Here is a 12,019-nt window from a genome sequence, read left to right as displayed (position 1 = left end):
TAAAGTCTCTTCTAAAATCTAAATCTATTATACTGAGAGGTTTAAAGAATGGAAGAAGGGCTCTAACAGAGCTCATGTTTGATTGTCATCTTTCAATGAAATAGGAAGCTATGTCATTGGCAGTACATATGGCTAAGTCTTCCACTTGGATTTGAAAATTGATTTCAAAGTACGATATGAAGAACACATGGTCATAAGTTGGTCTGGAATATTTTCTGGAGGTTGTGGAGGATTGTCAGCTCAATATGAGTCAACAGCGTAATATGTCATCCAATAAAAGCTAATGTGACTTTGGCTGTATTAAAAGAGGCCATGCTTCCAGGAACAGGGAGGTGATAGTCCCACTGTATTCTACCCTGATGAGTCCTCTTCTAGAGTACTGGGTCCAGTTCTAGGTTCCACGTTTTAGGAAAGTCATTGGTAGACTAGGGTATCTAGGTAGAAGAACCAGAATGATGAAGGGCCCCAGATCCATGCCATATGAGACTTAGTAAAAGGAACTAGGGGAATTTAGTCTAAGAGAAGACTCAAGGTGAACATGATAGTTGTTTTAAATATCTGGAGGGCTATTATGTGGAAGAAAGAGTAAACTTATTTTGTTTGGCCCCTTAGGTCAGGATCAGAAGCAGTGAGTAGAAATTGAAGAGGCAAATTTAAGCTTGCTCTCAATTAAAACTATACAAAATTAGAATGGGCTGCCTAGAGAAGCAGTTAGTAGCAAAGAAGTAAAGGTTGGCTCATCATATTCAATTGGTAGTTGAAAGAGCCACAACTACTGGGGACACCTGGCCTCCTTACCCCCTTCCCTGGCCCCAGGCTGTTCTAGAATCAATATGGTACTGGGGGATATAAAGGGAGGGGTAAGGCTCCCCACTCTCCTCATCTTTTACCTAGGCTGCTTGACTGCTCACAGGGCTTAAATGAGAGGAGAGTCGCCAATTCCATTTTTTCTGATGAGATAGAGGACTAGCTTTCACCACTCCAGACCCCTGGCATTATCATTTAACCTACTAAAGAATCCTACAGACCTCCACACTCCCTTTTCCTCTCTCCCAAACCCTTTAGACTTCCAGGACTTTCCATCTTCCCTGCAGTAAACTTTCTTTTTTGTGTTTTCTCCCACAATTCAATTATGAGGTCCTTGAGAACAGAACTATCTTGGCATATCGCAAATGCTTGATAAATACTTTCTTTCATTAATTCATTCACTTGTCACTATTTTGTGACTTTTCAGGCCTAGGTTGAACTAGATAGCCAATGATGTTTTTCTAACTCTGAAATTCTACAAACCTGTGATATTTCCTTTCCCTGTCTCCAATCCACAAAGGATTGTTTTATATTTAGCATGATCTATATTTGCTACAATGAGATGAGTTTCTCCACAGAAATCCTACTCTAATACTTTGTGCTGCAGAAGTGGCCTTGGGTTCCCAAAGGCTATGCCAGTAAAAAGTATCTTCTGGCAGATTCTAATAAACTGGCGAGCCTTTGATTATAGCCCTAGTGTCAGTTTGCCTGCTTATTTTCTGAGGACTAGACAAGCTAAGTACAGAAAAGTTCACCACCAGCAGGTTTAATTATTTGACCATGGCATCCCATGAAGCAGGGAAAAGATAGCCCTAAATAGTATTTGCCTCCCTCTCCTATCATGGAATCATGTTAGGACCTGTGTGATGAAAGCAGAGATAGGTGTGTTAAGAATCACAATTTTCTCATAGCTGTGCTCTTTGTGGTGGCCAAAAAACTTAGAAAATGAGGGGGTGTCCCTTGACTGGGGAATTGCTAAACAAATTGTGGTATATGTTGGTGATGGAATACTATTGTGCTCAAAGGAATAATGAACTGGAGGGATTCCATGCGAACTGGAACAACCTCCAGGAATTGATGCAGAAGGAAAGGAGCAGAACCAGGAGACCATTATACCCAGAGGCAGATACACTGTGGCACAATTGAATGTAATGAACTTCTCTACTAGCAGCAATGCAATAAGTCAGGATACTCCTTAAGGACTTATGGGAAAGAAAGAACCACATTGAGAGAAAGAACTATGGGAGTAGAAATGCAAAAACAAAATTTATGACATCACTTATCACATGTATACATATGAGTATGTGATTTGGGGTTTAGGCCTTTAAAATACTCTATAGCAAAAATTAATAATATGTAAATAGATATGAAGTGACAAAAAAAAGAATCAGTTTTCTGCAAACATTAATTTGATCAACAACTGATAGACTACCAGTGTTACGATTCTTAACCTGGGACCTATCTATGAATGAGTTTTTTTTTTTAAACCCATTCTGTCCTAGTATCAGTTCTAAGACAGAAGAGTGGCATGAGCTAGTATTAATTGTGGCTAAGCGATTTCTCAAGATCATATAGCTCAAAAGTGTCGTAGGACAGATTTGAACCCAGGCCCTCCTGACTCTAGACCTGAGGCTCTATCTACTGTGCTACCTAACTGCCCCCATGAACTAGTTTTTAGAAATCATTCTGATGCCTTGCAACCCTGTATATTTTGTTTTATGTACTTAAAAATATTATTCTAAGAAGGATTTCAGTAGACTACCAAAACTAAAAATTAAAAAAAAAACAAAGAACTCTTCACTTAAAGGAAATGAACCATAATACTGTATAAGGGGGGCAGCTGGGTGGCTGAGTGGATTGAGAGTCAGGCCTAGAGATGAGAGGTCCTGGATTCAAATCTGGCCTCAGAGGGTGATCCTGGGCAAGTCACTTAACCCCCATTGCCTAGCCCTTATTACCACTCTTCTTCCTTGGAACCAATACACAGTATTGATTCTAAGACAGAAGGTAAAGGTTTAAAAAAATACTGTGTAAGTATAAATAAGACCAGAGAGACATCTTATTTTTGCTGCCAAATGAAATAGTAGCTCATCTGTTTCCCCACAGAGAATTTAATGTGTTGCCAGTTCCATCATGTATCCAAGAGTACCAAGAAACATTATTTCACAGGACATTTGTCTATCTTGCTTCCTTATTATAGTATCATCAAGATGTTAGAATATGTCAGAAAGGGCAACAGCTCCCCAGGTGAAAGTAACGACTTCTTAACAGATAGGAAGTAGCTGGTTATTGATACTGAAAAGAGAGACCAGGTTCCAGTGCAGCCAAGTTATCTCATAATCACCCCTTCTGGGGCAGATAGATCATCAGAGAAAGGTCGAAATCATTATTCAGTTAGAAAGGCTAATGATGAGAAGAAGACAACTAGCAATTACAGTCACTCTAACTCAGCCCTTTATAAATAAGCCTTGCAGAGCGAGGACAGCGTAGTAAAGCGGCTTTCATTAAAATCGCTCTGAAGGCCACGACGATGACTCTTAGAGATCAGCTACCAAGTTGTAGGAGGTTGAGCTCTGCTACTCACATTGGAGAAACCATCGATCTTTGAAATACTGAGGAAACCAACTTCCCTCGGTAGGACTTTCCACAGCTTCCCAAAGTAGCTTCTATTTCTTGAAACCAAATCTAAGCATCAGAACCCAGCGACAAGGTCCAATATGCCCACGGAACACACACATACATGCTGCTAAGTATAAGTTCCTTATCACAGACAAATTCTTTGATAGGAATTTACTCTGCCAAAAATAAATGATGTGTCAGTTTCAGGAAAGTGATTTGAAAATAAAATATTATATAATTCAATGTCTGAGAGTAGCAAGGCATAGTGAAAAGAGCATTGGACAGGGCTGGTTCCTTAAGCAAGTCATTTAATTTGCACTCCATTGCCAATGGCAGATGTGGGGGGGGTGTGAGTGTGTGTGTGTGTGTGTGTGTGAGCGCGCATGCATGAAGAGTTGGCAAGGCTAAAGTTCCATGTGCTCATACAGTTAGAGCAGGTAATAAGTAGTGGAGGAGGCAGAACTCAAACCTCTGACTCCAAATCCAAGACTTTTTGCACTGTACTATGTTGCTGTACTTACAATTGTTTGATTTTGTGTGACTGCATGTTTGTTTGTTTTTTTAACCTTCACCTTCCATCTTAGGATCAATGCTGTGTATTGGTTCTACGGCAGAAGAGCAGTAAGGGCTAAGCAATGGGGGTTAAGTGACTCATCCAGGGTCACACAGCTAGGAAGTATCTGAAGCCATATTTGAATCCAGGACCTCCAATTTCTAGGCCTGGCTCTCAATCTACTGAGCCATCCAACTGCCCCCAACGATATGGTTAAATCTTATTTAGACTCCCTTAATAACTCTAGGTATTTAATGTCACCTTAAAGAATTCACACAAATTTTCCATTTTTCTTGGAATCAATTTTTTAAAAATGTAAATAAGAGGCAACTACGTGGCTCAAAGAATAGAGAGCCAGGCTTGGAGATGGGAGATCCTGGGTTTAAATCTGACCTCAGACACTTCTTGATGGTATGATCCTGGACAAGTCACTTAACTCCAGCTGCCTAGCCCTTACCTCTTTTCTGCCTTGGAACCAATACTTAGTATTGATTTTAAAACAGAAGGGAAAGGAGTGTAGCCCCCAGTAGTGAGAGTGAACTCCAGTAAAATCAAAGCCTATCTAGGGCCAAACACGTAGCTCACTCCTCACATGAGAATTCAACCCCTCCTCTCTCCCCAAATACTGTATGTTCTTCCAAGAAATTACTGATGCAGGAATTCTGTGAGAAGAACATTCAGTATTCTGTGAGAAGCTGGGTCACACATTGACATGCTGAATTAACACCTATAGAAAATTCTGTTCAGAACCACCAGGTAATTTCAATCCATTGTTTAATTCTGTGAGAAGCTCAGTCACACATTGACATATTGATTTATCAGCCTATAGAAAACTCTGTCTAAGCTTCCGTGAAATAAACAAAGTCACTGTGCTGAGATTGTAAATCATTACCAACCATTGTCCATGTAAAAAGATTACCTAATCCTTTAACTTATGTAACATTACCCTATATAACACTAGCTGTGACCAATAAACTTGCCACTTGCTTGCCACCAGTCCTGAGTCCATCTGCATTCTTACCTCTCTGGACCCCCAACTAGGTGGTTCCCAATGGTCCTGACAAAGGAGTTTTTGTTGTTGTTTTAATGTAAATTATGGGGCAGCTAGTGGATTAAGAGCCAGGCCTAGGTCCTGGGTTCAAAATTGACTCCAGATACAATCGAATGTAATGGACATCTCTACTAGCAGCAATGCAATGATCCAGGACAATTCTGAAGACTTATGAGAAAGATGCTATCCATATCCAGAGAAAGAACTGTGGGAGCAGAAACATAGAAGAAAAACAACTGCTTGATCACATGGATCGAGGGGGATATGACTGGGGATGTAGCCTCTAAGTGATCACTCTAATGCAAACATCAACAATATGGAAATAGGCCTTGATCAATGACACATGTAAAACCCATTGGAATTGTGTGTTTGGTTACAGGAGGGGGGTGGATGGAGGGGAGGGAAAGAACATGAATCTTGTAACTATGGAAAAATATTCTAAATTAAATAATTAAATAAAACTTTCCCAAAAAATTGACCCCAGATACTACCTAGCTGTGTGATCCTGGGCAAGTCCCTTAACCCCAACTGCCTAGCCCTTATTGCTCTTCTGCCTTGGAATCAAGACACAGTTTTGATTCTAAGACGGAAGGTAAGGGTTTAAAAACATGTAAATAAACATCTGAGTGACATGATTGAGAATTTAACAGATCAATGATGCCACCTTCTGGTGTCTCTCAAGTATAACTTCTTTGAGATAATGTCCTGGTTTCTTATCAGATTTCGGTTCAGATCAGCACCTTTGAAGGTAATAAATGAAAAAAATATATATGGAAAGAAATCTACAATATGAAATGAATTAACCAAACTAATGAACCCATAAATATTTAGATAGAGATTCCTATATATATTGGGCATAATACTAAGTGCTAGGAATACAAAGGCAATGAAAATAGCCCTTTTCTGGAGGACGTTATGTTCTTTTTTTTTTTAAACTTTTATCTTCCATCTTAGACTCAATATTGTATATTAGTTCCAAGACAAAAGAGTGGGAAAGGCTAGGCAATTGGAGTTAAGTGGCTTGCCTAGTCTCACAGCTAAGTATCTGAGGTCAAATTTGAACCCAGGACTGGCTCTCAATCCATTGAACCACCTAGCTGCCCCAGGACATTCTAATGCAGGAAACAACATACAAATATATGTGGATGCAAGATAAATACAAGGGTGCTATATGACCCTACACAAGTCATTTAACTCCATTTAACTCCATTTGCTGAGTCCTTTCCCTTTTGTCTTACAGTTGTTTTTAAGATAGAACATCAAGGGTTCAAAAAAAAAAAGATACCTAAGTAAGATTAGAGAAGACAATAATAGAGAATTGTTGATGTTAGCTATGGAGGGGAATTACACAATTATCCCAGCATTTTAGGAAAAGAACTTCAAGGGCTGGGTGAAGAATGGACTCTCGTGGATCGTGCTCAAGAATTAAACTAATGCTTTGGGTTAGCTTCAAAAATAGTTCCTTATACAGTAGTCCCCTCCCTCCCCAATCCACCCTTTCAGTTGCTCATGGTCTGGGTAAGCCAAGTGGGGCAAAGTTCTCCTCTTTTTCATTGGAGGTCCGCCAGGGGTCTCTCCAAACCCTCTGCACATTCAGTTCTTCTGCTTTCTCTTGGAGGGTTTGGGGGGGAGGGGGAGGCTGCTGAGTGCCAAGAAGAAGAACAGGAGTGGGGAGAGAGCACAGAGAGAGCACAGTGCTCTACAGTTAACACAGGTGTTAAAAGTCTAAAGAGAAAACTGTGGTTTCAGGAATCCAGTAAGTGTCTTAGAATATATTCCTTGCAGTTAAGGGGAACTACTGTGCAGTACTGTATAATAATGTGTAATACACTTTATTTTTACTAGATTTAACATAGGTAATGTCTTACTGTGTGCTTAATCGATCAGCTAGACATATGTATGCACAAAAAGTCATGTTAGATATGAGGTCAGCGCGTGTTCACTTATATCCCCAGTTTCAGCCAGTCATGGTAGGTCTCAGAATGTATCCTCTGAGGACACAGGAGCCCTACTATATTCACAAAGGAAATACAAATTAGTAAATTTGCAATTTTTACATTCAAGTTTAATCCTAGGTACATGAGATCCAAATGAATGAAATTTTAAAAAAGCATTTATTCAGTCCTATGAGCTCAAGTACTGTGTTAAATATAAAATTAGAGCATCCCTGCTTTCAAAAAACTCACAAATTACAAGACGCACGATATAAAATAGTTCGGCTGAAGGGCAGAAAGAGAGACTCAGTGGTTCTGAGGGTGCATTAGTAGGTGAGATGGCAGTGCCCTAGAGTCTAGGGGGCATAGAGACTGGGTAGATAGTAAGGCCCAGAGGACCTTAAGACAAAGTAGGATAAATGGTAAAATTAAGTCATCTGAAGGATTGGGTGGTTCCTATCTCATCCAAGTTGTATGAACAGTCATGTCCATCCAATTGACTAGCAGCCTTGATGGGATCTGAACAGGCTGACTGTATGGAAGGGGGTGAAAGGCAGGTCTACTTTCTTAATGGCTTTCTTTTTTTTTTCTTAGCAGATAGTAAAATTAACATGAATTGGGAGTTAAAGGAAGAACTTTTTCCCAAAATGCATGCTTGTCTTTCCCACACATATGATAGATCTTGATACTTTGGCAGATCTGATTTCATCATTGTGAGTACACTCATTATCAGGGTAGATGGTAACCCCTTCATGCCTTCTCATCTTGTCTTTACTTTCTCAGAAATGTACTAAATAAGATGGAAGTCTTCTTTTTTTATAAGATCACCATTTTAGAGATTGAAAGTGACCTTAGTAGACATTGATTCCAATCTCTCATTTCCAAATGAAGTGGGAACTGCTCAAGGTCCTATTGTCTGAGGTGGTATTTGACTCCAGGTGTTCCTAATCGAAGTCCTGTACACTATCCACTGCACCATGGGGGAAAGCAAGAATATAGCCTTGACCTATCCATTCTTGCTGTTTTTATAGTAATGATTCCCTGTAAGTCATGTTTGGTCACATGCTACATCTTATTTATATCTCTCAACAGGTTTTCAATTGCTTTTTTGGACATTATTTTAATTCTTTCAGAATTGTGATTCATGATTCAAAGCTACATAGCATTCATTATCTGGAGAACCTTGGTGTTAAAGAGATACAGTTGGAGAAGCAAGAAGGGATCCCTGAAAGCTGTGTACTATTTCTCAAAGATGAACCAGCTCAAATCCTTCCTCAATTTAAGTCTCCATCTGCAGAACCCAAGCAAGACACAAACTGATGGCCTAATTTGATAAAGTGGCTATCCCTCTAGTTGCATGTTATAATCTGACCAATGAACAAACTTTCAATTCGCTTTTTCACTAGCGTTACTATGGCTGTTGTAGGATGGCATGATTATGTCCCCTAAAGACAATTTTAAAAGGTTACACCACTTATGGCTCTATAATTCATAAAATTATTCAAATCTTTTCAAATTTCCTAACATTTTCTACTTGTTTCAGATTCTGTAATAGTTAAAATGGTTGAGGTTGTAAACTGTAATGAGTTAAAATAGTGGAAGATATAAATTATAGTAGATATATGAGTGGGTGAGTAAATTGTGACCGCAGAAAATATGTTTCACTACAGTGTCTTGTTTTTAAATCAATATATAAGGTGGTCGCCAGGGAAATATTCCCAATTATGAATATGCCCAAGTCAACTGGGTTTTATAGAGAATTTAATTAATAATAAAATGAGGAATTAAAGAAAAGAGAGAAAGAGAGAAAAAGGAAATAAGTATGAAGGGCCTTAAGCCAACATGGCCTAGACCTGAGTCTTAAGAGAGAGAGATCAGTCAGTCAGTCTTTTATCACTCACCAAAAGGTCTGTCTAAGCAAGGATTCTAGTGACAGAGTCTCCTTAGAGATCGTTCCAGCCAGAGTCCTCCTCAAAGAGCCTTCCAGCCAGAGACCATTTCAAAGGGCCTCTCTCAAGAGCCTCCAGAGGTACAGAGTCCCCTCAGAGGAGCTCCAGCGAGACCTCCTTAGAAATTGTCCTCCAAGAGCTTCCCTTCTCCAGAACCTCTCTCAAGAGATTCCTCAAAAGGATTTTCCACAAGGGATCCTCATAAGAGATTCCTTCTCAAGAGAATCTCTTTCTTATATAGGGGGTTTTTCTCCTATGTCACCTCCCCTAAGTTCTTCCATCTACCAATCACAGTAGACGTTTTCCAAAGGACAACCCATTCTAAAAACACTGCTGGGTTGACTAATCCCTTTAGTAAGTTTGTACCAGAAAAAACTTCTGAATAAGTTTTCACCTCTTTGCTCCTGTCAAGTTTACAAGTTGCCTGACCTTTAATAGGTACTTATCATCCCTTTGTATTACTTCTAAAAATAGGCATGGCTTAAAGAACTTTTTGCCTCATTATAATATGGGCCCAAGTACCCTCATTGTTTAGCAAGGAGTTTTTTCCCCTAAAGCAGTCCTTAAGTATGGGTGGAGTAGAGGTCCTCCCATTTCTGATCCAAGTAGAGTTCTCACATTTTAGATGGGGAATGTTTCTAGTAGGGAATTGTTCCAATGGAGAATTCCCCAATGGGAAAATTTTTAACATTCACAAGTCTGAGAAATTTTAAAATTCACAATCCTGGAAGCAGAAAAACATTTGTTTATTTCTTCATTTTGTTTCTCTTAAACTTACCTCCCTGAAATTTCATATTTTTTCTTTAGACCTTAAATTTATCAAAGGTAGGGCTGGAAACTTCTTTTCTATAATAAATCATGGCAGATCTTTATGGAAAGCAAAAGATTTACAAAAAAACAAAACAAAACCAGTTGGCCAAATCATTAGACGACTTAAAATTCTAAATTGCTGAGAGAATTCTTCTAATTCCTTGGTTTGATATGAAGGGATTTGCCCATAGGGAGCTCAGCAGAAATGGCTATGAAATACTGAGATCTTTTAAGTCAGTATTTAAAATATAAAGTCTGCATGTGTTTTCTAATCTGAGGCCTACCCCTGGAAGGGCTAAAATTTTTGCAAGGGGTCATATTTAAATATATTATTTTTAAATATATTTAAATGTAATAAATTTTATAAGCATTACTAAATGCATAGTGGTCTTTTGTCTATCTTATTAGTTGAGGGATATGACTAAAACAACTTACTACATAGAAACTATGAAGTTTTTAAATGGTGGGACATATTGGTTTATACTGTACCTCTCCTTTGTACTGTATTCCCTTTTTGTTGGGTTTTCAGAATCTGTTTGCAAAACATACCTAGATTCAAACAGGCCAGCTGATAGGAAAATCAAGACATGGGACAGGCTTTAGGGAGGATACTATACAAGTCATCTTGGTGGTAGAAGAGACTGGACCAGTTAATCATACTTTTTTGAATAGTGCTAACAATCATAATAGCAACAAAGCTTTATTTCTTTGACAATTGCTGAGGTTTTACTGGGATGTGGCTGCCTCCCATGCTACAGCTTCTTGGAGCCACAAGTGAGAGCTGGGTGATAGGTGGATATTAAAAGCAGATTAGCAGCCTTTGAAAAGGGCTCTGTAAGCCCTCCATCAGAGGTGCTAGTCTTTCTTGAACACACTGATGACTGGAAGAGTGGAGCTGACAACTTTGTGGTACTCTGCCTCACTTAAATCCAGTTCACTGAAAGTCAAGACACCACTCAGTAAATACTATTTTTCCCCAACATCATGTCATTGGTCCTTTTTGAACATGAAGGATCAAATACCATCTCTTTAATATTTGCAATATCATACTTTTTTATTTTAATTTTTTAATTATTTAATTAAATTAGAATATTTTTCCTTGGTTACATGATTCATGCTCTTTCCCTCCCCTCCACCCTTCCCTTCCCGGAGTCAATGAGCAATTCCACTGGGTTTTACATGTATCATTGTTTTAAACCCATTTCCATATTATTACTATTTGCAATAGAATGAACATTTAAAGTCAACATCCCCATTCATATCTCCTTGGAACCATGTGATCAATCATGCTTTTCTTCTGCATTTCTACTCCCACAGTTCTTCCTCTGGATGTGGATAGTGTTTTTTTCTCATAAGTCCCTCAGAAGTGTCCTGGATCATTGCATTGCTGCTAGTAGAAAAGTGCATTACATTTGATTGTGCCATAATGTATCAGTCTCTGTGTACAACTTTCTCCTGGTTCTGATCCTTTTGCTCTGCATCAATTCCTGGAGGTCTTTCCAGTTCACATGGAATTCCTCCAGTTCATTATTCTTTTCAGCACAGTAGTAGTCCATCACCATCAGATTCAACAATTGTTCAACCATTCCCCAATCAATGGACATTCCCTCATTTTCCAATTTTTTGCCACCACAAAGAGCATGGCTATAAATATTTTTGTACAGGTATTTTTCCTTATCTCTCTGGGGTACAAACCCAGCAGTGGTATGGCTGGATCAAAGGGCAGGCAGTCTTTTCAAGTCCTTTGTGCATAGTTCCAAATCGCCCTCCAGAATGGTTGGATCAATTCACAACTCCACCAGCAATGCATTAGTGTCTCAATTTTGCCACATCTCCTCCAACATTTATTACTTTCCTTTGCTGTCATATTAGCCAGTCTGCTAGGTGTAAGGCAATATTTCAGAGTTGTTTTGATTGCAATATCCTTTTGTTATTTTTTTATTGAAAATTTTTATTTAATTAATTTGGAATATTTTTCCATGGTTACATGATTCATGTTCTTTCCCTTCCCTCCCCTCTTCCCCACCCTGATCCTGTAGCCTGCAAGCAATTGCACTGGGTTTTACTTGTGTCATGCAATATCCTTCTGATATGCTCAATTGTTCAGTACTGACTTCTACCCCAGATATCCTACCTAATCGGGTGGGGAAAAAACCTCTTCTACCTAATTTATTTCAGATTTATGGTTTTTTTTTTTTAAACCTAAGACAGTTTTAGTCCCAGTACCTTTCTGGCCTTATGTATTGTGATAACTTTAGGAAATACAAATAATAGGCATGTAATGAGTCATAGAGTT

The sequence above is a fragment of the Monodelphis domestica genome, chromosome 5 (genome assembly GCF_027887165.1).
Source record: "Monodelphis domestica isolate mMonDom1 chromosome 5, mMonDom1.pri, whole genome shotgun sequence".
In the NCBI taxonomy this organism is placed as follows: domain Eukaryota; kingdom Metazoa; phylum Chordata; class Mammalia; order Didelphimorphia; family Didelphidae; genus Monodelphis; species Monodelphis domestica.
The sequence above is the reverse complement of the archived record's forward strand: the minus strand, read 5'-3'. Positions refer to the sequence as shown.